We start from the raw sequence: 24,930 nt of genomic DNA, 5'->3' as shown, positions 1-24,930 counted from the left end.
TCATGAATTTGGGGGCAGACCTGAACATGGTATGAACATGAATAGTTTGGTTGTGTGTGATTGAGCTGTCGTGACTTATGTTAAGTAAGGATCTGGCTGTACTCCTCTAATGCCATTACACTTTTTCATACTAACACATCCTGAGAGCACTAGGGGAGACTTCTAGTTTCCAGCACATTGGGCACTTAAAATGCCATTGCCTTATGTGGTGGTGACTTTCACAGCAAAATGACTGAATTTAACTTGTAATCCACCATGATACGTTATGAACTAAGGGACAGAAAGTCCCTCAGATTGTTAAAGGGAGATTATATCTTAAAGCCTGATATTCTGTTGGTGCAGATGCTTTAAAGGTCATATCTAAGACAGTATGTGCTGCAGCAAGCTGACACAGTGAATGTGTAGCAGATGAAACAAGGAACAAGCATCAGTCAAGCAGGATAAACAGCTTTTCTGAAGTTAAGGACACAGACTAGTGAGTTGGGTGTTCATGAGATATAGACAGGAATGTTTAACAGTAGGAGTTGGAAAGCAATGGCTTAGCTGCACAAAGCTATATAAGGAGGGACAGACTACACATTAGGATTCCAGAGAAAGGCCATAAAAGGTCAAATTGACAAGCTGAATATGCATAATGAGTTGAGACAGATGGTGTAAGATTATGGTAGCTAATAAATAATGAACAGACTTGCTTCAAGGAGCAAAAGCAGGGAGACATCACAGCCGAGAGCTTAGTCAGAAGGGAGGTGGTGAAGGGGAAAAGAACAAAACCATGGAGGATGGGGGAGAATCACAGCAGGAGGACTAGTGGGAGAAGAGTGTCTGGTTTCCAGTGCCAGAATTTGTGGAGATGCTAATTTACCCGAAGAAAACTTAGAAATGCATATGCCTGAACTGGAATTTGGCCATCTTATTGATATTAACAATCTTTTAGCTGAGAAAATACTCATGGTCTCTAAACTTTTTCTAGATATCTATTCCGTCTTCTCCTCCTCTCCTATTATCATGGTACCTAAGAAGCCTACAGTGCTCACATGAAAGACTAGGAAAAGTTCTTAGGTATGTTTTGCACATCATGACCCAAGGCTGAGAGAAACTAAAACTTTCTCTGAGCACTGACATGGAAATGCTCTGTGCTCTATCCCATACTCCTGGGGCACCTGTAGACCAGCAAGCTAAGGTCTTCCAACCTTCACACCCAGCTATCTTTGACATGATGACCAAGATAAAGGTGAGTGTTGCTGCCCCACACATCTTTTCCTAATGTGGAGCTGAGGCACAAACCCTGACCTGGATACCAAGGAATACTCAGAGATGTCCCAATACAGATGTAAATCAAGAGGCTTTCCCAAGATCGCCTGGGGAAGCCATATCAGTGCCAAACATCCAGCACATGTTTCAATTATGTCCTTGTCTTTTTAAATATGACAGCTAGAGTTTTCAAGGCTTTACTGCTGATTAATAAACCAACCTCTCTATCAGCACTGCACCTGGCAGTAAAAACCAATAGGTTATTTAGTGTTGGTTCAGAAACAACAGTGCCCTGGTGCCCTTCAATGAGTTTGAGCATTTCTATGTGTGTTTGCCCTTGGACAGCTTATTAGGTCTAACCTTACTGGGCTTGGAGGCCCAGACAAGCTCCCAGAGATGAGTATAAGCAATAACCTTGGAAATAAACTGCCTGCAATTCAGCAAATTCTGCCTGTGTCAGACAGCAAACACGCCTGATTAACTATGAACTGCTTAGCTTATTGGCAAAGATGTGCCTCTAGCTACAAAGGGGACTTTTATTTCATCACACTTGCAACCTGTGTTATTAAATAATGAGCCACTTAATTAACTAATTCATTAATACATGGCTGTGGTGAATAGATTTGCTCCAGTGACAGAGTCATGAAAGTAGACACAACCCTGAGTGATTTCCAAATACTGCTTTTCTTTCAGAAGGGATTTTATTTGAGCATGTATCTTTATTAAATACCTCATTCTTTCTCCTGCCTCTAGCTAACAGAGCAGCGTCAAGGTCTGCTGTATCTGCTCCCCCCCAGCACTCCCTTCTCTTGTTCTCCCCTCCTTTCTCCTTGCTGAAGACTGAAGCTCCCCCCTCTCCTTTGGCTCCATGCAGTCAAGATGTCTTCAGTGTGTTGTGCCACAAAATCACTCTTTGCCCAAAGTTACCACACTGTTGTGGCCAGGATGCAGTGTCTCATCTCCTGTCTCAAATGGGAAATGACTGCAGTGTTTCAGGTACTGAAAAGCATCATCGATTATTCTCCATGATCACCTTCCCAGTCCTGGGGGATCAACAACACTCCCCACAAACTGAAGACAGGACAAATCATTTAATGCACCTCACAGCAGCCTTTGCAGAGTAGTTGTCTCCTATTTTCCACGACGGTATCAGAGTGTGTTAAGAAAGGGCTCTAGCAGAGACATTTCCCCAGGCTGCAGAGCACCATTCCTGCTATCAGGAACAGCTCTTTCCCAGCCTGGGATGCTCTCTCTCTAGAGACAGTTGCTTGCCAGCTCCAGTGAACTGTACCAAGGTACTGACCATGCCAGAATCCAGGCTCATTCCAAGAAATCCCCTGTGCTGCAGCCTGTCGCAGTTGCAGGCCAACCTTATGCTTCCATCGTGCTCTTTAATAGGTTTGATACTCATGTTTGCCTTCGGGGCTGCTCAACAATCAGGTCTGAGGAGCACAGTTATTATGATGTTAAGATTGAGATCAAATAAGAGGCATGGTTCTCAAACTAAATTCAGCCTTTTTTTTTTTTTTTCTTTTTTCCTGTGTAAACCCTCCAATACAATTGTTTTGTGGCCACAAGAGCTTTTAAAATTGCAAATGCACTGTTCATTATGCACCTTGCCTGTGGAGAAATACAAGTGCAAGCAGCAGCAGATTTAAAGAGGTGTTCACTCTGAGACTCCTTTCAAGGTTATATAGCTGGGAAAATACTGGAGTAATTGCTTTTTCTCCATTCATTTTCATAGCATTATGATTAGTTTGACCATTTTTTGGATATGAAACATTACTGAGGCGACCTGAACTTTGTAGCATCCATGATCATTCAACAGATTCCATTATCTGGCTATCAAATTCACTATCCGCATCACATATCACTGCAGCACAAGCAAAACATACCCACAAAGTGATGTTTTCTTCTGTACGAAGGCAATTTGCAAAGCCTTAGCTAGGAGGCTGCACCTTGAATATCTCAGATTCCGAGAACCTGCTTTCGAAGCAAGCATCTTGCAGAAAATCACAAAAATAGATTTGGGTTTTTTCATTGACTAGATGCACAAACTAAAATTGTTATAGGGCCTGGAATATGCTGGCACTGACTTAACAGTAACATAAGACCTCACATATAGCAACATTACATTTTTACTGTTTTATACCCATATGGAGACTTTCAACACAAAATAGGCCCTGGTGGGTTTTTTTGCACTATACAGCAGAAGTGTACAGCTAATTTGAGCACATGTAGTGGGCCCCCTAACATTATGGAAAGGTGGGTTGCTTGGCAGTGGTTTTTCCCAAGCATCCCATATTCCTTTCTTGTTCCTGCAGGAGTCTTTAGGATAGCTTTCTGCAAGAGCAGCTCATTTATGCAGAGCCTTAAGCTTGGGCAGTATCTTGACAGCCCAAAGTCACGTGGTTCTCAGCTGTGCTATGGGTCATCTGCTGTCTCACAGTCCTCTGAAATGATGTTTGTGCCTCTGTTGGAGAGGTAAAGGAGGAAACCACTGAAACAAGGAGCAGATACTGCAGGAGCCAAAGAACGAGAGAAAGCAACAGCAGAGCATGAGATATAGCAAAGGAGGTAGGACAAGGCAGGGGGTGGGAGGGTGAAGGTCAGAAAGAGGTGAAGGTCAGAAAGAGAGAGGAGAAGGCACAGCAGTAGCTGGAGTACCTAGTCTTGGAAACCAGTGTTGCCTTCAGCCAGTAAAAGGGAGGAAAAAAAAAAAAAACACTTCATAGCTATGAGAAGGCTTTGCATTTGCCTCCCAAACAGCTTAGTAAATTCTTGTGTTCAGGTTGGACATTAATGATCAAAAAGCTTCATTTCCCAAAATTAATAGCTACAATACATCAGGCTATAGCACCATAGCTCATGTATACGCAGAGAGAAAATCCTCAAAATCACCTGTCAAGGCAGGAGAAGGATTTAGCTATTATTTATTGCTTAGTGTGACTCATGCTTGTGGGTAGGGACGCGACAGTACAGATGGGAGTTAAAGTTAAATTGCCGTCAGTGTAATTTATGCCAGGAGAGTTGAATTCAGGCTACTTCTGCTTATGTTTTACCTGTAATTCTTCCGTAAAATATGAAAAGGGTAAGAAAACAGTTTGAAAAAAACACATGTCCGTGCAGTCATTTGTCAGGACTCAGACAGGTTTGGTTAGAGGAAAGATGGCTTAATGTCTTGGGCAGCATCAGGAACTCTACTGTAGTTTTCTGTAATGGCACAAATGGCTCGATTAACCTTAGAGAAGACATTCAGTTACTCTTAGGTCAAATAGCTGTATTGTGTAGGGAAAACACATGCTTAACTGAAAAGTAAAACTTGTAACCACTGATGGAGAGCTCAAAAGTTCAACTTTCTAGACTTCAGACTGTCTTTGCCAAAACCACTGTGATTTCAAAATTATCCTCACAAGGACAGAGTCTGCTTGAATGACCTCCAATGTGCTGTTTCTAACCAGAATCAATAGTACTTATGTCCTGTTTCATAGCTGTCCTTCTGTTCTTCTCATTTCCGCTCTACCCAAACAAAGATGACATGCTAAAGACACTAATAGTCATCAGACTCTAAAAATGGAAAGGCAATGGAGAAAGATCCTGAAACTCTGTCATCCCCATGCAAAGGAGCTGCTCTGGCATCCATGGAGGGGAGGGCAGGTACCTTGTGACCTGGGGACTGGCCCTCATTGTCCCTGGTCCAAGCGTGCTCCTGACTGCATACAGTGAAATGAGGGGAATCCCTCTGCCCTCCCCCAAAGCCCAGTCTCTTTGACCCAGCTCAAGCCTGCCAAGAGACTGTATAGCAGAAATTTCAGCTGCAATCTCTTTGGAAGTGAATTTAATGGAAGAATACGTCTTTTAACAAGAATTAAGCATTAAGGAACTTGGCATCTTCCTCCCTGCTGGAAGTCAGGGACATAGTGTATCCCACCACTGCTGTCACCGTGTACGCTGGTACATGTCACCAACAGACAAGGACTCAAGGCTGTGCCTGCTCAGTGGCCGTCTGCTCCCACAGAGTTAGCTGGCCTCCACTTCTCCTTAGACTGCTTGCAAAAATGTTATTTGGCACTGGGACACTCTTTCCCCTTCATGCCTCTCTAACCCTCAGCTGGAGCATGGCTCTTGTCAGCAGGTGTGTTGTGGGATTGGGGTGGGCAGCTGCACTTGGCCCCTTCTGAAGATTTCATCTGTCAGCGTGTTATTACCCAGCTTTCAGTCCAGGTCCTGACATGCTAAAAGCAAACCTCGCCAGGCTCCCCAGGTCCATTTTGACTGCTTGTCCTTTTTGATTGTTATTTTGATAGTCTTGAGATTCAGGAGACCTGGCCATGCTCTGTGTGCTGCAGAGCCAGGCACAACAGGCCTTAAAGAGCATGGAAAGCTGCTCTTGAAAACTATGCAAGGGACTGCCTGCCAGCATTTGGGCTTTGAGTACACCTATTGCCAACTCTCCACACAGCAGTGTCCTTCCACCTGGCTTCTGATGAGCAGATGAGGAGAATCAGAGAGCACGGGCTTTCCTTTAGCTCCTGATCTCCCCAGTACTCACAGGAGAACTCCTCAATTTGGCAGAGTCTGCAGCCCAGTGCAGCCTGAAATGTGTTGATCACACTTACTCCTACTTTTGATACTATTCATCCCCACCTAGCTTTAGAGATCATGTCCTGCACCGCTGCGCAGAGCTCTGTTTTCGTTCCTCCCTTCAAACCCAATTCAGTTGGCAATGCTTCCCCAAGATGTCTTCTCGGGACTGGGTGAAGCCACCCGCTGGCAGATGGCACTGGTGGCCAAGCAGCTGCCAGATCAGCACGCACCCGAGCCCTTTATCAGGTGGGAGGGAAGGCATGATGAGGCAGCAGGCTTGGTAAGGGGTCTCCATGCAGTATTTGCCTTCCTTACCCCTTGTGTGGGCTCTGTTTGCTAGCAATAGGGAAGAAAAGGTAAAAATCAGCCTCTCTGTCCTAAAACAGTAAATGAGCTGGACTTACTTGTGGCCTCATAATAGCAGGTGAAAGGACATTCAGGAAATTTGAAAGGCAAGAGATTGAAATCCTGCACAAGGAAATCCTTACCTACACGCCAACGTGTGGGACTCCTGGGAATAAAAGGCAAGGCCTTGGCAGCATTGAAAGTAGGGACTGGATCTATTTAAGGGTAAGGAGAAAATGAGTTTCATTTGAGTTTCTACAACCATTTTTTCTACTGGGAGAAAAAAGTCCTTCTCCAAGACATCAGGCAAATATCAAGACAACTTTACCCTGGTGTAGGCTATTCCATAGCTGTCCACTGAGGAGTTTCTTTGGTGTATTTGCTGGTGCCCACAGTCAGAGAGGGGATCTCAGGCTAGAGGGTTCCCTGGGTGGTCAATCCTGGGTAGCAGTAATAAGAAGGCTGACAAATGGCTTTCTCTTGACCAGCTGCGTTGGGACTATTCACAGAGAAATGACTTCAGAAGACAGTGCTACCGCAGCAAATGGCTTCTGCTCCTGAGGGGGAAGAGAGAAGTACAGTCTATCACAGCCTAAGTAAACCTAAGATAAAATAAATTCAAGACTTTCGCTAGAAGCAGGAATCCTGGATGATATACGGGAGAAGGCAGGCAAGAATGGAGTGTGAGAGCAGGTGTCCTTCAGATGACGAGCCTGGGGGGATTAGCTGGCAAATTTCAAGGGGATAACAAATACTTCAAGGCAGCTCATGCTAGTGCTTCTTCAGGGGGGAGAGATAGAATATCCCAGGTGAAGAAAGTGGCAAGAAGGAGATGATGATCAAAAGTTATTTATCAAAGTGTAACATCAGACTTACTTGACAGGGAGCCAGAGAATGGCCCACAGACGGCGGGTGGATATCGAACCTTTCATCTAACTCAGACTGGCTAGGGAAAAAGGCTGCTTTCTGATGGCACTCTAGTGACAAATGCAAAATCTGCTAGTGGTTGCAAAATCTTTCTGCTTACCCAGGAACAAGCATCCAGAGCACTGAAGCCACAGATCCCGCTGCTGCAAGCTAAGCAAAAGGGGCAAGAGCTGACCAGTTCCCCTCTTGCTTGAATGAGATCCCTGGAGTGAAGTGATGGTAAGAGTAGGAATATGGACCCATGATTAACATATCAATTCTGGGCATTTTATATAGTGAGTTCTTTCTCTGCAACAGAATTTTTGTGAGGCTCTGTGTGACTGCTGTCTCTGCCTCTATTTCCCGTTTTGGGAATGGGATTGAGTGCTTTCTACCTCCCAAATATGCTGTGAGATGCTTGGGAACAGAGGCAGACAATGTCGTTGCTGGACAAAGGCAGCCAAAAGGCTGTTGCTTGGGGAAACTGGTACGCTTGTGGTATAGAGGAGGTTGGTTTTCAGGGCTGTAACGTTGGTGCTTTGCCTGAAAGCTAAATTCACTCATTAACTTTCTCCTGAAAGGTGTAGATATGAGGAATCCAGGCAAAGAATATGGAACAAGGACAGCTCCAAGCCTCTGCAGTTCCTGCACATGTGAGAACCACAAATGGATCTAATGATGGGCACAGAGTTGTGGGCAAAAGGCATTGACACGTCTGTCTTGTTTTAAGCTCAGTGCTGGAAGAGGGCCAAGTGCCGTCTGACTGTATTCAACAGTCAATGGGTTTGCTGCTGCGATGGGGATGAGATGGGGTTTAAAACTGGTCTGTGGAAGGGCCTTTTATTTCCAAATAAAACACATTTCTTGCTTCCCTGTGAGAAGCGAAGGATCAGACATGCCTCGAATAGCAGGAGCTTCCATAGTTACTAATAAGCCATGACCGGGACTGGGTCCTGCCCAGACCTCCATGCTTTGCAGTGCTGGTGCCCAGGTTTTCCTTTGGGGCTGGCCCATGGCCCTTAGCAGAGGCGCTCATGGGCCATATGCTGCCCAGCACGACACATGGATATTCACAGCTCCCTGCTTCCTATTTGCCATGCACTGCTGTGCAAGTCTGATCCAGATACAATATTTTTTTCTGCAGGGCTGGAGAGCAAAAAACCAGGTCAACCCACACTACACCTCCAGACTAACCCAAGCCAGGGTTCTCCAGGTGAGGCATTTGGCCCATCACACTTGTTTTGTTTTTAGTAAAGCTATATCTCTCATAAAAGTTGGTGGCTAACAGCAGTGTCCATCCTCTACAAAGTGCAAGTGACAGCTTTACCTGCTTGCTGAGTGTCACCTGCCCAGCTGTCCTCATCAAGACTCTCTTTCCAAGGCTGGTGGAGATCCAGGCTCTGCAGGAGGTCTCTGTTCAACACCAGCTGCACAAAACCTGAATTTGGGGTACCGAAGTTTGATGCAGGGTTGAGAAGATTGCAGACATTTTCTGTTTGCGAGCAATGTACCCTGAAATTTTATTGTGAAGTGAGAAGGATTTTCTCTGGGAACTAACTCCACCCGCTCTTATAGAAATTAGCCTCCTCACTTTCTGGAAACTGAGAAAATGTTTCTCTCCAAGGGTCCCCAGCCTGCTGCTTCGTGTCTGACTGTTACAAAGTCTAGGGGAACTCCCCTGGGGTCAGACAGGGATGGCCACCACAAGCAGGCTGCTCCATACAGTGGACTGCAAAACGTAGCAGGGCTTCATGAACACAAATTCATCCCTGAAGTTTACCCACTATAATCCCAAGGGTGCCTCAGTGCTGTTCCTCCAGATTGACGTCTACCTCTACCCAACTCATCTGGGTGCCCACCTCTCCCTGAGAGCCAGTCCAAGGTCACACAGACCACGGTACAGGCAGGGAAATTTCACCTGACTTTTCTGTCTGCTTCTCCCCTCTCCTGTGCTCTGCAGGAGGGAAGCACTGCCCGCGGGTCTCTGCAGCAAGGGCTTCCCTGCAGCATGACATCATGCAGAGAGCTCCCTTGGCTCATGGACAGCGCTGATTTCTTCTGGTAGAGTAACCCTAGCTGCCAAGTAAGGGCAAAACTGCTGATCCTTCTGTACCCTCAACACCTGCCCCCAGCCACAGATTAGATCTTTGTCAGAGTCATTTTAACACTAACCTGACAAATTGCTTGCTGCGCTGCTACAGATGGTTGAGGCGCTGCTGACTTTCTCTGCTGGAAGGTGGTGAAGCCTTCCTGCCTTTCCTGGCTCCTCCCTAGCTCAATCATACTCTGATTTTTCTTTTTTTTTTAAACATATTAGTATAGTTTGTAAGAACTTACTAGCCACATCAGTTCATGCTGCTGGTCTATTCATCATTGAGCTCTGGGATGCTGATGAGCAGTATCTAATACTTCAAAGGATGATAAAAAAATCATCCATGCTTTACTCACTATATGAGCGAGTCCCTATGAAGAGAGAGATAGAGAACCCAAATCAGCCCCCTGAGCTGATCAGCTCTGCAAAGGGTAAGATCAGAGGATATTTAATTAGGTTCCTAATTACAGCAGTTATTAGCTGTCATTGAAATCACCTGGGTTTGGATCCCAGAGCAATGTGAACTGCAGATTTCAGAGATATGCATTGCATAGATAAACACAATTATTTCTTTGGCTTGATCCCAGCTGGAAGAATAGCAGGCTGCACTATCAAAGACTGAAGATTTAACTCTGATGTGTCATTTGTTCTTTCCACAATAAAAGCAATATAAAGAAAATCACATAGGCACAGTTGGTTTCAAATACCAGTCAAGACCCACCGTATTTCAGTCCTAAATTAAAAATAAGAAAAAAAGAGGAGCACCATTGGAAAGTCCACATATCACTTGAAGAAATACAACCTTATGTCTATTGTCTTCATCCCTTCTAAAAATACAGCTCTGCTTATAAGAACAGACATTGTTCCTTCCACATGATTCTGAGAGTCAAGTAAATGGGGGAATCTACTAGAGACTAGTGGAATAACCTTCAATAAGTGTTTTCTGCTCTTTGCTTGTCTGTTTCATCCAGGCAGATAAAGCAGGGAGAAAGGGTAAAAAAATAGTCAGTTTTCTATGAAAAAAAGAGATGTTAAACTTTTTCTTCAGATCAATCAATATTTTTCTTCAAAATTTCCAAGGTTTCCCCCAAGGATTCAGAATTCTGCAGTGGGTTCAGTCATTTTCAGTGAAAACAGACAAAAGGAAACATTTGCTTCTCAAACATTTCTGATTTGTCCAGAACAGATCTTTTTTGAGAATAAAATATTTGGATAAATATTGTTTGACCAGAGGGAAGGAGCATGTTCTCCAAAGAGTGATGGGGAGCTTCTCTTTTACATTAACCCATTGGCTTCACTGGATAGTTTAAATGGACTGTTCATACTGTCCAGCTGGACCCAGCAGTGTTGAGAGCAGTGGAAGAGAAAATGGATGAAAAAAATGCTCTTAATCTGATGTGAATGCAAAAACAAGGAGAGTGTGAATTGACCAGAAAGACATTTCAACTGGGAATAAAAAGAAAGTTTCTGCGCAATCAGTGAGTCAAAAAACCCCACCCTGTCTGCTTCTCAGACAGAGCTGGCGACGTCTTGCGTGGGGAGTAGAACAGGGGAGTGAGCTGGAGCGCTGCGTTGCTGCTGATCTATTCCCAGTCACACCAAATGAGCCATCAGCTTGGCCAGGTGCTGGGGCATTTGCAGCAGATGTGAAAGCCTGAAATTCAAACTGATGCTGAAGTTCAGACAAAGCTTCCTGACAGCAATATTTCTGGGGCTGAAGGGAAAAGACAGAAACTTCATCACTGCGGTTGCTGAAAATCAAAGTATCCTGTTAAGTGTGAGCCCCACACTGACTGTACAGCTGAACCAGAAGATGGAAGAGACCTTGCTTTAACCTTTCTATGAATTAAAGATGGAGAAGACACCAGAGCATGGCAGGAGGGGTTTAGTACTGTTACTGGCTGCCAACCTGCATAGGGCATGAGAAGCAGCTTGGTTTCTATGTCAGCAGGTAGACTGAGCACCAGCCGGTGGCTACTGTGCGTGCCTGACTGCTGGCAAGCTCTGAAAGAGCATCCAAATATCACCCAGCATTAAGGGGATAAGGCCAAGGCATCCAGGGGAGGTAAATCCAGGGAGCTTCATCTGTTTGTGCATTTTTCGTGAGTCATTGTTGCTTTTGCAGTTGAGCCCTTCACTGCAGGCAGAGCAGAGTGCGGCAAGCCTCGGGGAGTGTCAAGATTCATGAAATATAGATAGGAGCTAGGCAGGCTCCTAGAGCTGGGTAAATACATGCACGGTAATTGGCTCTGTCTTCAAACAAGAAATGTTTTGCATAAGGTGCAGAAAGGGCTTGTTCAGTAAACTTTGATATGGAGACTTGACTCAGCAATCATTGAGAATAAAAGAAAAACCCTCCTCCATGCCCAGTAACTGAGCAGTATCTGAACAAGCAACTCCATTTTCACCCTTTGTCCCTTTTCATTCCACCTTTTTTCCATCACCCACTCAGAAGATGTTATCTCCAATGTCCTTTAGAAAGAGCATCTGATGAAAGCAGACACAGCACAGACGCAATATCCTGATCCAAGCCATTCACAGTCTCCGTAACACCCCCAAAGAAAACATCTGTCTACCTAGGAAACAAAGAGTCACTGATGCACAGATCTTAGCATGGAGACAAGCCAATGGTTAAATGGTTACTATTGTAATGAACATTTGTTAAAGGCTCTTTTCCAGCTGCAAGGACAGGCATGCTCCCTGGCATGCTCTGAGTGCATACAAACCTGAACAGTTGCTCCCTGTGAAATTACTAAAGGCTTTGCGGATCCCATCTGTCCTTTGCCTGTGAGCTGGATCTGAGAGATCTCTGCCTTTATATGCTTTAACCATGCAAGGCTGGTCAGAGCAAGCCACACTAAATGAATTACTTCTAGACACCTCTCAGGAGCCTCTCACACTTTACCTGATCTCCTTTGCTTGGAGCAAGCAAGATTCCCCTTCCTAGTGGGAAGATGAAACCTGTATGACCACCCCTGGCAAGGGCAAGGCAGTCCAGACGTGGGCAAACAGGGCCAGGTGGGTGCAAAATGAAGCCATGTAGGAAGACTGTGCACTGAAACCTCACATGGATTGAATCTCACGATGGAATCTCACAGTGGAAACAGCCATCGCATCTCCTGCTCGAACACGCATTTTGAAACAGACATTGAAAATTATTTTTGCTAATGGTGAGGATGAAATTCAGCCCAAACTCACTCAGCTCCAAGCTGCATTTGTGGACAAATTAGTAATGCCGTTTTGCCAGCATCCTATATTTGACCACTAATTAACTCAGCAGCCGCTGCCGGAGTTAATCAGGGAAGCAGCTCCATTATCCCCTGTACCCCCACGGGGTAGGGATCCACCAGCTGCCACCGCTTGGCCCCATGTACAGGCAGGGTGAGGAGCTGCTCGTTTTGCTGCCGTTGAAGGGCCACTGAAGCACCCGCCGGCTCCCCGGTGGGGAGGGGAATGTCTGTGGGTGACGGCCCCGAGCCCTACACCATCGCTCCCACAGCCGTCCCTCCGCAATAGCCTCTCCCATCCAGGAGAGATCCCTTCATGGAGAGTCCCTCCCATGCACTTTAAACTGAAAGAAAGAGAGAATGAAAGCCAGAAAGCAGCTGAACAACAGCTAGAATTATTAATTGGAAGAAGACAAAGGATGTCTCATAATTTGGGTGCCACAGCCTCTGTGCACAGCAGGGCTCAGCTTCTGTCTGGAGCCCTCATCCCACAGCCCTGGGCTGCTACCTTTACAAAGCATCAAAAGGGGAAAATCCTCTCATTCAACTAGTCCTGGGCAAGGAAGATGCACAGGAGATCAAGATCCTCAGGGAATGTCTGTTCTGAGCTGAACTCTGTGGAGCTTTATTGCAGCTTTTTGGGGTTGGCAGACCCTGTGTTATTTCCCACTTGAGGGAAAACCTGTGTAGCACAGATGTAATAGACTGAGTTTTCTTCCCTCCACGTCACACACTTCTGCTGAGCCACATGGTATCAGATGCTGTAAGCCTGCCAAAATCATAGTATTATTCCATAGCAGGTATAAGGCAAAAAACCTCAACAACGCTTAATTAATTAATTAATATCAGGTCCTGCATTTTACAGTATACTGTTTAGAGAGGGAAATTCTGGAAGTTTTTTAATCAAATAGCTTATCTAAATTTAACAAGAACAAAAAATCTGTTTCACAATTTGATTTTTAAATGTCAAAGGAAATATTTTGTTTTGGAAATCTTCCAGATGGAATACTTCCCGGTGCAAAGACAACTTTTTTTATAACAATTAGGAAAAAATAATTGAAACCGAACAGCTACACTAGATTCTCTGAAAGAACAAAAAAAATGCCAAAATTATATCAAATGACTTTCACCATAAACACACATCCCATTCTAATAAAACTAGTCTGGATTTTTAATTTGATTTCAAATAACTTATGGATCAGAACCTCAGGGCTGTAGATTAATCTAGATTCGCTCAGCTGAGAATCCATCCATTAGCCCTGTTGTGATTATGTTCTTCCAATCAAGTACAATTAACAATTGTCACGTAACACCATTTAAAAACACTTAGGAAGTGATCAATGGCTACTATAAACTGAACTGATTAATGTAATTTTTGAAATCAAGTTTCAATTAGCTCTAAAGAATAATGAAAATGTGAATAGCAAATTCTGCTGCAGACCTTAGTCTGAGCAAGAAAGATAAATGTGATCCCTTTCTCCTGACCACTGAAAAAAATTAGCTGCTGAATTTCTTGATGGGTTTTGCAAATACTGTCCAGTTCACTTAGACTGTGAGTAAGCAAAGCTTTGCTTATACATTTACTCACAGGTGTTTCTACGGGACTCCTGTACCATGGGATGCTACCATCAAACTCTAGAAATACTAAGTAAAAATATAGCAGATTTGACTGAATTTATAGATGAAAACAACCAGAAATCAATTTTCAGTGATGACTATACATTAAAACAAATGCAGTCCCATGCAAGGACTAAATCCCCCTTGCAGGAAGGATGGAACCACTGCCTCTGCTTTCTCTGCCCAAACCTCTACGTGACCCCGTGGGACCAGCAGCTACGTGCCCAGCTTGTCCTTTTCCCCCAGGCCTGTCTGCCTGCTGGGGGGCCTGGCACTTTGAAGGCAGACTCTCCAGCTCCTACGCAGATTACAGCAACATTAAAATGAAGTGGATCACTATTCTCTGGATATATTTCTATGTAACCAGATCAGAGAGATTTTCCCAGTTTTCCCTTGGTCATAGGACAGAAGATTTGGACGTCTATTTTGGACACTCAGACAATGAATGGAACTTTCTTTACCAGCTCGAACGTGTCTTCTCTGAGTGTCCAAAGTGACTGAATGTCTCGGGCCAAGCCCTGCTGCCCTGCCTGCTGTGACACTCCGTGCAGCACACAGCCCACTGTGAGACTGAAACCGCTGCATCCTCACTGGGGCTGGATGCAGGAAAGAATCAATTTTGTACAAACCCATGAAAGCACAAATGGGTATTACTAGTGATTCTGGGACCTCCATGGGTAAATCCAGTACCCAGGTTATCTGAAAGATTAGGGGGGTGATTGGAAATCTCTAGTAACCACTGATGGGAACCATGAAGGCTTGCCCCTTTGGTGCTCTGTCAGGAAGGCACCAAGCTATAAAGTTTAGGAGGCTCCTGACTCTGTACAGCTAACAAGCTGGAAAACGCCTTCCATGCACTCTCAGAAGATGAGAGTGCAACAGTGGGCCTGACTAGAGAGCAGAAAAATGGTCAGTTGCCTGAAGGCAACTCTTCTTGTCTATTATATTTGAGATTTGGCTGTGCCACTGGTCCGTAAAGGACCTTCTTCCTCCAGCCTTGGCTTCCTTTTTCCACTGCTCAGTTACCTTGAAGTGTCTGGTGCCTGATTCTCCATAGAGCTCTCTTTGTTTCTAAGCAGCCTCACAGAAACATCAACCCTTTTCATCTCCCTCCATCCACTTCTGTCCCCTACCCATAATCCCAGCTCTTCTCCTGCCTCTGCCTAATCCTGTAACCCACCACAAATCCCTTCTCCCTCCCCTCTCTCTGCCTGCATCTCCATCCATCACCGTCTCTCCCAGGGTGCTGGGGGGTGTGTGGGAGGTGAGCCTGGAGCAAGGCTGCTGTGTGAACATGCAAACCTCAGGCGTTAGCTCCCATCACAACCAGCCTCCGAGCACCCACAACGGTGTCTGAATGCCAAAGGGTCTCTCTGATAACTCAGCCTGACCCCCATCTGCAATATCCCCCTCCCTGAGCTCTCCCACACCTCAGCTCTGATAAGGAGTAACCCAAACCCACATCCTAACGCTGCCTTTACGTTAAAGCCTACAAAGCTATTTTTGGTCTGTTTCTGGTCAGCCGTATTTAAGCAGAGACAAATTGCACCAGCACAAACTTGTCCTCACATAGCTTCATTTTCATCCAGACAGAAGCTTTCAAGCAACAGCAACCAAACCCTTTCAATATTTAATCAGCTGCATGGCCTGAAACAGCAGGGACTGGCAGCAGCTGCCTGGTGCACAGCGAGTGAGGGGGGTGAGGGCTCCCATCCTCACCGAGTCTCTCTCCATCCTGAGCATTCACCTCCTTTGCACCCTTGTTGTGGTACAAAGCCAAACGGAAGCCCCGTTTCAGCCTGCTGCTTTAGCCCCGGCAGCTTTCAAACAGCATGGCTTGGAATCACCTTCCTTTTCACTCCTCTCTTCCAACTTCTCAGCTGCCTTCCAGGTGTAAATCTTACTTTCTTTCCTACTGATGGCTGGGAAACTGCTGTGCTCAGCATCCTGTAATTGTAAGTCAGCAGGGCTTGAGCTCTCTCCCACTTTCTTCTGGCTTTAAAGCAGACAGGGTGTAAATCTTCGCTACAGACAAGGCTTTGTAGAACTTGCAGTGTGTGAGGGCAAATTTAGGCTTTTCCTAAACTTTCCTCATTCCCTTAGTGCCTGTCCTGTGTGTATTAAGGGGATTAGAGGGGTTGAAAGGACATCATCTTTCAGTGGGTTGGCTCTGCAGCATGCAATGCAGACTCTGCTTGTAGCCCCAATGCTAAAGAAGTGTCTCTTTAGAATAAAGCCGTAAGAAGGAGCCCCTGAAGGGTTCTGCTTTAGTCAGTGGTCATGGGTGGCTTTTTCAAAAATGTAAGTGTCAAAATACCAAATGCCTTCTGGTCAGAAATGGTCCAGGAGTGTTTCCTACCAAATCCCTGGAGTCCTGCCCCCTCCCCAGCAGCCCTGTGAGGCTCCAGCTTCTCCCTCCCCCAACTGCTGGGCACCCTGGGCTGGGGGTGTCTGTGCTGCCCAGCACCCACGGGCACCACGCCAGGCACGGCCGCAGCAAAGGCAGCATCTCTGATAATTTGCAGCGTCTGAGCTCCTAAGAACAAAGGATCCTATCTTGCTAGCATTATACAATAGATACTAATAACCAATCCTAAACACCCTTATCTAAAGGAGAAAAAAAGCGCCAAAAGCATATTCAATTAGTGATAAATAATAAATACAAGATTAATTAAAATTAGTCTGCTCTGGATTCTCATCCTCTGGCTCTGATTATACAAAAGGCATTCCCCATATTCCCAAGGGTGGCCCGAAGTCAGAGCATCCCCACAGTCCCCAGAGGACTAATGAATGGCAGCGATGATGGTGGGATTCGTCATGTATGTGCTGGCCCCACTAGCAATGGGGTCCATGCTCCTTCCATGCTGGCCACAGCTAGCCTTGGCTCACCAAGGAGGCTCAGCCTCCACCAAGCCCGGCAACTTTGGGTCTGTATCACAAGTGAAAAGGCTCCTCAGCTCCTCCTGAATGCCAGGAAAACTTGACTAATTGCCAACAGCAGCTACACATCAGGAGAAGAAAACACAGAGATTTCTCAATCTGGGTCTACATATAAATCATTTAAGACCTCATCCACACATGCTCATAATTAATGCACACTAGATCCCTGCAATGAGACAGCCCTGATAAAATACCTGTGAATGTGGGCTGTGAGTGCATGTGCTGGGGGTGCAGAAGGAGAAATGTAACTCCCCCAAGAAGTGGCTGATCTCAGTGGTGCCCACTCTGAGCTTCAGTGGAAGTAGGTGAGAGGAATTAGGTTATATTTCCTCTCTTGCAGTGGGCCAAAGCATTTGAGAACCAGTTCCTAGTTGTTCCAGGGCTTTGTAAAAAGCCCACACTTCTTGTGGCCCCAAGCAGCCATAAACCCAAATCAGCATCTCTTCTCCCTCCCACCTATCAGGGTAGAGAGAGTCCTGGGCCCTGCTCACAGAGAGCAGAATGATCATTTTTTGTGTTTATTACATTAGGAGGTGCCATATCCCTCCATACTAGCCTATGTATCTCTTATTCTGGTATAAATCCAGAGGAATTTTGCTTATTTTCATGGATTTACAGCCCTGAGACTAAAATCAGGATCCACCCACTCAGGATAGATTGTAAATGTAAAAGAGCTTTTATCCATCCTCCACAGAGGCAATAGATCCTCTGTGCCAAGCACAGCTGGAGAAGTATTTTTGCATACTTCCATTCTTGTCCCCTAAACCTCACCAATCAATCCCTCAATCATCCTCATAGAGGCATCCAATTCAATCTGCCTCTAACCTCATATTCTGACTGTGTTAATCCCCCTGGGAATATGCCTCAGAGGAGGATGGTAGCTGCAAAACTCGATGCCACCAGGCTTGTCTGAGGACCATCACTACTTGTAGGACTGCTACAGACATGAGGTTCCTCAAAGAAGCCACCACCACCACCTCTGAGTGCCAAGGCAGAAGGCTGACACCAGGAGCACTGTGCATGCCCAAGAAGGGGTCAGGAGGTCAGGAACCTGTAAACTGCAACAATTAGAGCAGTTAAAGCTGGCAAATCTGCAGCAGCCTGACCGCCTGCCAAAAAGGGCAACAGATATGTCCCATGGAGGAGGCAGGTTTTGCCCTGCTGCCTGGAGGGATGTGTTGGGAGCAGTCCCAAGACCTGGCTGTGACCACCTGTGTCTTGACAGAGAACCTGCCTTCAGCTCACCAGTGCAGTATTGGAGTTCAGTCCTCGAGAGTAAGAGGGGTGTAAAACGTACGTATCATGTGCAGAAGCAGATTGGCTCTCCTAGCACTTTTCCCATGGTCAAAAAGCTCCTGCAGGGATTTTACTCACCCTCTCACATTTTACAAAACACCTCACAGGGAACATCTTCAGACCAGGACTGGGAAACTCTGTGTTGCAATGGTGTCCAGGGCCCTGCTGGGTAGCAATACCAGGGCTGCCTTGTCCTGAGGACACCACTCTTCTTACTCGCTGCCAGTTTAGGAGGACAGGAGGCCAAGGAGGCAGCCGCTGTGCTGGCAGCACGGTTGGAACCAGAGCTTGAACAAATCCATCCATCACCCAGTCAGGAGTGGATGAGTTCCAGCTTCCAGCAAATCCATCTCCCACGAGAGCTGCCGTGAATCACAGCAAAACACCAAGTTTAACTGGAAACACTGAATCATCAAGAACCAGCTGCCGCACAGTCCTGCAGCATCTTCTGTAGGAGCCTGCCCAGCATCAGGCCTGCTGCAGTCCTCACACGAAAGTTCTGGTCTCTCTCCTAGGCAGGACAACAGCTCCAACAAAGCAGCAGAAGGGAAAGGGCATCTCTCACAAGGTTGTGCCCATACATGGGCCATCAACAGAAATTTCTTCAGTAAAATGTACTGCTTTGGGGCTCACAGACTGCTTTTCATTCTTTCCCAGCTTCTCCACTGTTAAATATAACATATTCTGCTCTCCTGGCTGCTCTGCTCCACCTAAAAGATTGCTGCTTTCAGCCATGGGTGGGCGATTCTCCTCATTATAGATCCTTCTCATTATAGAAGATGCACACCAGGCATGAGTGACTGTCATATAAGCTGAGCTAACCCAGGTCATGACACCCCAAATCTCTGGCACACAGTCTACAGGACCCACATGGCTGTGGGGTGTGGGAGCTATCCTGCTCATGCCCTCCCTTAAGAGTGGGGAGAAGAAAACACAGCTGAGTACATCTCAGCACATCCAGTTTTTCTTTTTTTCTGGGGCATCTTACAAAGCACCGTCAGTATCTATGTTTTATCTGTATAAGGGTACAGATAGATTCAAACTGGTTGGACGTCGGGCAGTTCTGGTCTGGAAACCATGTTGGCCATAGCAGTGCTTATAATATGGAGACAGTAATCTAGATTATGGGCTAGGACTGCCTCACATTTGAACAGTCAGGTGGAGGCATCTTGGATCTGTATCTGGCTTTTGATAGCTAGTTCTGATGTTGGGTCTTGGACTTGAAGAGGTAGTTAACAGCTCGACTCAGTCTCTCCATGTCACTCACAAATTTTTATCACATCCCTCTATATCTATAATCACATCCCCAGGTTTGTCACACCAAGGCGAGAAGAAAACATCTCTGAAAACCCTCTAGCCCCTCCACTTTAATAAAGCAGATTAAAATACCGTAATTTCACATTTCAGGCACCTCCAAGCAAGAAAAGCCTTAATTTCTTCTTCCTCCCTTGCATTAAGGCAGTCAAGAACATGTCCAGATGAGCTCTGTCACCTTAGACATGGTAGAGTCTATGATGTCTAATCATACAGATTCCCTAGGACAGGACTAGGAAAAGAGAATATTTGTCCTCGAAGTGGTACCTGAAGTTTCTGACTCCCTTGTCCTGGCTTAATTCTCTTTCATAAGAGGTTCTACCCCCTCTTTTAACCCAACTCCTCTTTTGAATTCAAGCCAGCCAAGGGAATCTGCAAGGCCACCTTGTTCCCCTCTTCCTTCTGCCCCCAACACCAGTGTGTTTCTACTGACATAAACGTGATCACAAAGTCGTGACTGCACGGGAAGAACAAACAGGCTGAGCAGATGGGTTGTGCGGGAGGAAGCCCTCATTTAAAACGCAAATAGCTGGTGGTAATTTAGCAGATGTGGTAAGAAAAATCTGGAGAGACAAGCATGAGGTGACTGGATTCCAATTTCAACCAAATAATGTAGAACTTTCCCTGGCTAGGAAAGGTTTCATCTTCCATCTCCTTGATTACCTTGTCTTGAAGAGATAATGACACTGATGCCAAGTGTCTTCACAGGAATGATCTGGAGTATTCTTCATTTAGGATCTCATATGACTCCCTGCCCTCACCAAATGGATTTTTTCACAAGAGAAATCCATTCTTTATAGCGCAAATGTCCATGAGAAAAGACTAAAATTCAATTAAATGTCATAACATTCATTAATTCTGTAGCACATTCAATTCTGTTTCCATCCAGAGACAGACTTTAGGATGTGTCCTTCACTTCCCCAACATCAAATCAGCATGTCTCAGGAAATATCTTTGGGATGCTATAAAAATCTGTACATCTAGCATATTGTAATATTCATTTGGCCCTAGAATTTAATCTTGGCAGATGTACCAAAATTACCACAGATGGGTATGAGGATTTTCTCTTTATAAATATTACAGAGCCATTAATTAAACAGGGGAAATTAACCCTTCCAGGAAGCACCGCAGCAAGGACTAGGAAAGCACAGTCATCACTGGCCAACACCTCAGACTGAACACAGGAGAAAAGACAGACACAAACACAAAACTGACATCAGGATTCCTGCAGGTTTTAGAATATAATTTAACAAGAAAAACAATTTATAGAAATTTCTGGTGCCCAGGAAACATGGAATGAAGGATTTTCAACCTTTTGAAACAAACAATGGTGTTTCAATTAGAGGAAGCAAAAGCTCTCCTCTCTAAGAAGATTTCCTCACAGATACAATCATCAACCCCCCCAAGGACAACAAATCTGGCAATTTCTACACGCCTTCCTTCTTGCACAGTGCTGGGATTCAAGTCACGCAAAGCTCCTTCCACTCGCTAGACACAGATTTGGTACAAAATGTTTTCACCCTGAAACACATGTGAAACAAAAATCCAATCCAAACCTTGTTGCTTAGGCCAGAAGGATCTTTTTCTTTAGATTTAATGTAACTGGTGCTTGAAACTTCAAGGTTGCTCTAGAATAAGCACAATAACCGGAGTTCCACACTTTAAGTGTCATGGTATCTAACATCAAAGAGTAGGAAATGTGTTTTTAGCAAGTGGAGGTTTCTGTATGAATACATCATGACAGGAATATTTTTATAAACAAATCATCTCTGCAGTGTTCTCCAGGAGTAGTTTTTAACTTTGCCTGTCTTAAATAAATCCAGAAATAATTTGTTTTGGTGTCCTCAAACCAAATTTTGCCCCAGTTTTTGGGTGGAACAGAGGTCTGCAAGAAGGTCATAGCTTTGTACCTGTCAGCAAAGTTGCCAGAGCGTCACCATTGTATTTTTCCTTTGCTTTTTGTCAGCAGAGGTATGTTACGTACAGACCTTTGCAGATTCAATACAGCCAGATTGTGAAGGCTGCTCTTAGGTTTATTATTCCCTGATCCTCTTTAAACAAGGGCCCTAAATTCATCCGTAGTGTAAGACCTCTGCTGTCACTCGACTTAGAAGCAGGACACCCATTTTGAGAGTCCTGTGAGATAAACTGACTCACAAACCTCTCATTTAGAGCAAGACAACGTCCAGGACATCAGAAAGCTCACAGTCCCAGCAGTGTGTAGTCCAGCTAGACCCTCTTCCTTCCAAACACCTTTATCTGCACCTCTGTATATCAGCTACTTGCAGCACCCAGGGGACTGGTTTCAGGGAAAAATGGAGTTAGACTTCATGATGGAGATAGTTTATCAGCTAGAAAAGTTGAGGGGCTTTATGCATCATCTTAGGGGCAGGAATTCATGAGTGGCTTTCCAAAACTCCTGCAGTAAAGACCTAAGGCAGTAAAGACAGCATTCGGGTAGCAGCTCAACTAGGACTACCCCATGGAGAGCACCACTGATGCTTGGCCGCGAGCTCCGAACGTGCCCCAGCCCAAGCTGGAAATCACGTAGCAAACAAGATACAGAGTGGGCTATGAAACTGCATGTCAGTGAAAGCTGCTCCAACCTCCTAGGCACACACACCGCCTGATCTGCTCGGCTCCCAGCCTCTTGATAATAATAATTAAATTGCTTTGATGAGCACTGACCCCTGGAAAAGCTTCTGTACGAACCAAATGGGCTTAATTTTTTTTTTTTTTTCTCTCTCTCTTTCAGCTCCCCTCTCTATGCTTTTTACCCCGTTAAAGCTTATTACTTTTGCATCCGGACTGATTGTCCAGAAAGGGACCAAAGAGAAAAGCATCGCTTACCAGAACTAGGAAATATTTCAGCACAGCCGTTCACCAACCATTTCCCCTCTTTCTAGCCCGTGGACCCGCTCCTGAAAGGGTCTCCCCTTTCTGCTAGGATGTCACAAGCCGGAGATTAGAAGTAAATGCTCTGCAAGCCAAGCCGATCATCCCGCTGTGACCGCATCCAGGTACTGAAGCACTGGCAATGGAAAAGTCCATCAGCCAGCAGAAAACACAGGCGCACGCACACCACACCCCCCCCAGCCACAGAGCAATGGGAGCGGAGGGAGGCTGGAGGCAGGAGGGAGAGCAGATGGGAGGGGGTGGCTTGGGGGGAACCAGGCAGCGGGAGATGCTAACGTGACAGATGTGTTGACTTTAAGTTAAACAGGAAATTGGGGATGTTCAGCACACGGAGGAAAGACACCAGCTCACGTTAAAGGCAAAGACTTTCCCCAGTCTTTCCCTTCTTTGCTTTCCCTCTTCCATCCAGGCTTTCTCCAGTGGTTTCTAGCTCTAACATCGCAGGCAGAAACAAGCCAGGGTTTGCACTGACTCTGCCCGTGTGTCCAGGCAAGGCAGGAGCTGCAGTGCCATACAAGGTATTTCCCATCCTAGAGAGAGTTGGGAAACAGTCATTTATTCCCTCTTCGACTCAAACTCCCCTGAAGTTATTTGAATGGCATCCTCTAGATGATGTGAGTAAAAGTGGGAATGCTGAACCGCAGGATGAGGCTTACAGTTTGTCCCAGTTCCGGGCAGGGCAAAATACAATAGGGTCGAAATCCTGATTTGGGTTATGTAGGTTAAGCAGCAGAGAATAAATTGATTTAAATGCAGGGAAAATAAAGTGCTTTGATGCACTTCCTCATGAATAAACCTGAGTTTTCAGCAGTTCAGACAAGGGTGCCCAGAGTGAGTCTGTGGGATGGCAGCCATATGGAGGGGGGTCCACAGTGTTAGCATCCAGGGGGATGTAACTCCAGGACAAGGTGAGGAGACATCCAGGCAGCAGTAAAATGTGAAGAGAATTGGTGAAATCAAAACTCTGTGCTGATCTCTTAGTTGAAGCCTGGAGAGCAGAGTGAAGGAAGACAAACCACACTAGTTTAGAGATGTATCCCAGTTTCTAGAAATTAGGGCAGGAATAAGGGTGGCCACCACAACCCTAGATACAGAAGATCAGTGGTATCAGCCATCTCAGTCTGCTGGACAAGACTTTTCCTGCCTCAGAATAAGGTTCCTCCATTTTTTTGCTGCCTTCAACGCTGGGGGGTAGAGCCCCTTTGGCATTCCTGTGGAGCTGGGTGTCAGCCTGGCATGGCACAGCCAAGCCTTTCTCATTTCTACCCCACCAAAGCTTTGTCCCAAAATCCACATGTAGGGGTGACAAGAATGTCTCCTCTGTGGCACGTACAGGTCACCAATGTGAGGTTATTGACAGGAATCCTTTTTTCTAGCAGATATGCAGAAGGTAAAGGACAGAAACCTGTCTTTCTTACACACAGGGCACTCACCCCATAACTGTGAGTGAAATATTCAGGTTGTGGTCAAATCTAGCCTGCCTCCCTCCTCACATCCCACTCCCCCCCACACCTTCACTGTCCCTCAGCCATGTTTTTGGCCTCCCTTCAACGTTTTAATGGAGTATTGACAGTGGTCCATTCGCACTCCAAATAGATGAACCTGACTTGCACCCCCAGAATCACATTTGCAGAGCCAGCCCAAGCAGGTGGGTTTGGAGCATCTTCTTAGATGTATCAGCTGCAGTTCAAAAAGCATCCCTTTTTCTGGTTAGAGAAACAGCTTGAAAAAGTCTAGCGAGGATATTACACTTTGGAAAACTGCTGCTTTGGGTCTCTTGTCCTCCTCCTACCTGCTGCCACACTCCCTCGTCTCTACAATTATTTTTAAAGCTCAGTGTTCTTTCCTAATTGGGATGCCATAATGTTCCCTTTTGCCTTGCACGTCACTCGTGTGTCACTCTGCGTCTGGGCCCACAGTGACCTCTCGGAGCACTTGGGAAGGCTGGCAGCAGTCAAATGAGTCATCAGCAACCTGCCCACACCTCCCTCCCTCCGGCCATTGCCCCCCTGTCTCCCACTGAGCCCCCCTGCAGCAGGGAAGGCCTGGGGGAGTTTAAAGCAGTCTAATCCCCAGTCTGGATAATTCATGGAAAGAGGATTACCCATTCTCTGCAGAGCCCTCACCTAAATATAGGCCAGCCTTCCCCTTGCACTGCAGCTCATGTGGCCTGGAGATGTTTTCCCTGCACTGCTTCTCCGTCCCATCTTTTACGGGGTTAACTCTGCTCTTGGTCAAATCTGGGACAACCTGTTTTTAACCCATGGAGTTACAATGCAATAAAATGGGAGTCAGTAAAGCAGAGGCAAGACTGTAGCCCTGTGAAAGCCAGCAGGATCGTGGCAGACTCATCCCCAGAAGCATATTTTCTCCATAATAAACGCCAAACCCCTTTAGTGGGGTCAGGGCATGTACTGTTTTACGGTGTATTTGGAAACC

The 24,930-nt window shown here is 45.7% G+C and overlaps 1 protein-coding gene across 3 annotated transcripts in view; it reads right to left on the bottom strand.

The window, feature by feature from the left end:
- The window catches only part of SV2B (synaptic vesicle glycoprotein 2B), a 65,023-nt gene that overhangs the window by 36,735 nt on the left and 3,358 nt on the right, over positions 1-24,930 (bottom strand). The window contains exons 1-2 of one of the 3 annotated variants that reach the window (XM_074917411.1): positions 22,426-22,649; positions 6,512-6,740 (exon numbers count right to left, since the gene is read on the bottom strand). The exons of 1 other annotated variant lie outside the window; for it this stretch is intronic. The gene's annotated coding sequence lies outside the window, so the exon portion shown is untranslated. Of the gene's footprint in view, positions 1-6,511; positions 6,741-22,425; positions 22,650-24,930 lie in introns of those variants that run through there. One more of the 3 variants, XM_074917409.1, reaches the window with a different exon arrangement.

The sequence above is a fragment of the Athene noctua genome, chromosome 13 (assembly GCF_965140245.1).
Source record: "Athene noctua chromosome 13, bAthNoc1.hap1.1, whole genome shotgun sequence".
Classification (NCBI taxonomy): Eukaryota; Metazoa; Chordata; class Aves; order Strigiformes; family Strigidae; genus Athene; species Athene noctua.
This window is presented reverse-complemented; position numbering and strand designations above follow the sequence as displayed.